The following is a 3,618-nucleotide window of genomic DNA, read 5'->3' on the forward strand; positions in this document are numbered from 1 at the left end:
GTGCAGGAAAAGTAATCACAAGCGGACAGCAAATAGTCAAAAAATAGAAAAATCAGAAGGTAGCATCATTTAAGTGTAAGAAAGAATTTTAACACAGTAATGAGAATAATTAATATTGCCAAATACTATGGAGAGGTTAAATAAAATATAGAAATATGTCCTTTTTTTATTGATAATCTCTGTAAATTTCATTGGGTTGAAGACTGAATTAAAGGTGGAAAAGGACTTAGTAGCTTCATTGAGAAAGAAGAGATTTAGAAAAATAGATGGGACTTAGAGAGGGATTATAAGGCTGAACTTTAAGCTACAAATAATAGAAAGCCTAGTTAACAATGGCTTAAGCAGTTTTCTTATATAACAAGTCTAGGGATTGTTAGCATTGGTTCAGAAATGTTGGGTGCCGTCAAGTTGAACCCAACTCATAGTGACCCCTCCTTGGGTTTCCGAGGCGGTATCACTACAGAAGTAGATTGTCCAACCTTCCTTCCGAGGAGTGGCTGGTGAGTTTGAACTGCAGTCAAGTGCCTTAGGCACTACGCTACCAGAGCTCCTTGGTTCAGAAATAAGATCATATAAATATTTTTAATATCGTGGCTTTGCCATCATGGTTACATAATGACTGCTATAGCTGCAAGTAAAACATCAGTATTTGAGGCAGGAATGAGGGTGGATAGTACTGGCACATCTGGGCCACTTATTAGAAAAAAAAATTTCCCAGAAAGCCCTTAGCAGACTTCTTTTTACATCTCATTGGCCTAATTAATTTACATGGCTATCGTCAGCAGCAAGGGAGGCTGAGAAAATAGTATTTAGTTCTCCCAGCCTCTACAATGTACCTAGGCAAAGAAAAAGGGGTTTGAGAATGGTGTTTTAGCCAAGTGGTAGTCTGCCAGACAGAGCGTTTTAAGGTAGAAAATTTACCATGTTTATAATTGAAAAGGAGACAAGTCAGAGAATCTGAAGATGCAAGAAAGAAGTGGATATTAGTTCAGAGGAGGAGAACAAAATTCAGAGTATAGGTGGATGCTGTAGAAATCAAAATATGGGTACAGAATAAACATTTGTGGGAAGCAGTGGAGGAAGTTCTTAATGGACTCAGTTTGGGGACCTTGGGCAATTCACTCTCTCTGGGCTATGTGATCCCTAAAAAACCAAAACACCAAATTCAATGCTGTCAAGTTGATTCCAACTCATAGTGACCCCTCCTTGGGTTTCTGAGGCAGTATCTCTATGGAAGTACGTTTGCCCAGTCTTCTTTCCAAGGAGTGGCTGGTGGGTTTGAACTGCCAGCCTTCTGGTTGGCAGTCAAATGCCTTAGGCACTATGTCACCAGAGCTCCCATGTGATCTCTGTTGTAACATGCCGTCGAGTCAGCCCTGACTCATGGCAACCCCTCCTTGGGTTTCCAAGGCGGCATCACTACAGAAGTAGATTGCCCAACCTTCCTTCCAAGGAGTGTCTGGTGGGTTTGAACCTCCAGCCTTCTGGTTAGCAGTCAAGTGGCTTAGCCACTATGCTACTAGAGCTCCCAAATGATGGCAAGTATGAAACAATTAAGGGACTATAGAAGAGTAGATGGGGAATTCTTTGGAACAAAAGAGAAATATGGTATGGAGGAATTGAGTATAAGGAGAGGTTATTAAAAATCTAAGGTTCAGAAGCTATAATCAGTTCACTGTTTCTTTCTCTACTTTGCTTGTTCTTCCTTCATCAGTTTATATTGAGTGTATTCAAGTAGGGCAGGCTGCGCATACTGAATCAAGAGGTGTGGGTGGGTGGGTGTGGCAGAAAGGCGAAGAAGTAGTTGAGTGTTAATGATATACCCTGTTCTCCTTAATCCTCCACGCTTGGAATGGAGGAAAAGACTGTTCATTTGAGAAATACCTGGAAAGAGTATTCATAATATAGTGAGTCTGGGAGAGAAGGGACAAATAACATGTCTTCTTGTTTAGCCCAAACCCTTTGCTTCAGTGTCCTGTCTCAGGTAGAACTGTAGTTTCTATAATATTTGAGAATTATTTTTTTCTTGACTTGAAATGGAATCCATGCAGACTTCATGGTAATAGGGAACTACCGGGAGTTAAGGATGCATGTGTGTTTTCCCCCTCCCTCTGCCCTCATCCCTCACCTCTTGCTACTGTCACCACTACTATATGGGCTTCTGTTTCTGCTTTTTGTTTTGTTTTGTTTTTCCCCCATCCCCTCCTTTGTTTACAATTAAATTAGCATATGACTAAAAGTGTCAGGCTCAGCTCTACTATCTAGTGACCTTTTAACTTCCTCCTGACCCCTCAAGTCTGTCTTAATATAAAATTCCACCCAGATAATCCTTTAAACCGGGCCTCAGAAGTCACCTCTTTCTGGCTAGTTATCCATGCCTGTTCCAGTCAGCTGGTGGGGGGAGGGAGGAACTGCCAAGTAGTCACTGTCCACACAGTAGGGCCTCTGGGAAGGGAAACAATGACAGATAGGACCAGTATGTCTATAGATATTTACTGAGCCCCTACTCAGTCGCTGGGGATCTAAAGTCCCCAGCAGTAAAGGAGACAAATGAAATGCTACAGAATGATTTCTAAGAAGACAAGAAACACAGGGTCCTTTGGGACTATAGGAAATGGGAGTGATTGTGGTATATTTTCTGTACGTCACTGTCTTCACTCAGAAGTCTCAAATGAGGGCCTTTCTCACACTGGAGCTCTGTGAAATGGGTGTCTGTACATGTTTAAAGGTTGCCAGTCAAGGTTCGCTAATGTGGTGCATATGAATAATTTGGTACCAGTACCCCTCTCCTTGCCCCCAAGACCTAGCCTTTCATGGGAACTGCATCTGGCTCTTCAAAAAAAATCACAACAGATCTGGAAGGAAAGGGACTGGAAAACTGAATGGGATATCACTGAGGTAGGTTACTTCCCTGTCTTATACACATATGGGCATAATTCAATTCCTGCCTAGAGTCAGTGACTACAAGGATGCATGAGACATAGTTCTGCTCACAGTTTAGATCATTCATGCAACTAACAGTGAGCTCCTATCATAGGTCAGCTTCTATGAATTCTGGGATGAATGACCCCTGGTCCCTAGTGTCAGGTAGCTCCTGATCTTGGGGATGCTGGCATGTAAATGGAAAATTATGTTGTTGTTGTTGTTATGTGCCATCAAGTCGGACCTGACTCATAGCGACCCCTCCTTGGTTTTTGAGGTGGTATCGCTACAGAAGTAGATTGCCCAGCCTTCCTTCCGAGGAGTGGCTGGAGGGTTTGAACCACCAGCCTCCTGGTTAGTAGTCAAGTGCCTTAGGCACTACACTACCAGAGCTCCTCATGGAAAATTATAGGACACCAGATATAAGATGAAAGCACAAGATGCCATGGGCATAAACCAGTAGGATCAGAGCAGAAGATAGGGAAGGAAATAGGAAAGTGGAGGGAATGGCAGAAGTAATGGTAGGAAAGCTAAGAGATCCCAGTGTATATTAGGATATTGTAGATAGAATATAATTTAAGCATAGACTAGGAGTCAAGAAGTGGCAAGAAATAAAGGTAAAGGAACAGTGCATTACATCATTCTATACCAACTCAGGGACGCCCAGAGTAGCAGGCCAGAAGAGCAGGAGAAAGG

The sequence above is a fragment of the Orycteropus afer genome, unplaced genomic scaffold (assembly GCF_000298275.1).
Source record: "Orycteropus afer afer isolate SDZICR_OR568_19922 unplaced genomic scaffold, OryAfe1.0 scaffold00393, whole genome shotgun sequence".
Lineage (NCBI taxonomy): Eukaryota > Metazoa > Chordata > Mammalia > Tubulidentata > Orycteropodidae > Orycteropus > Orycteropus afer.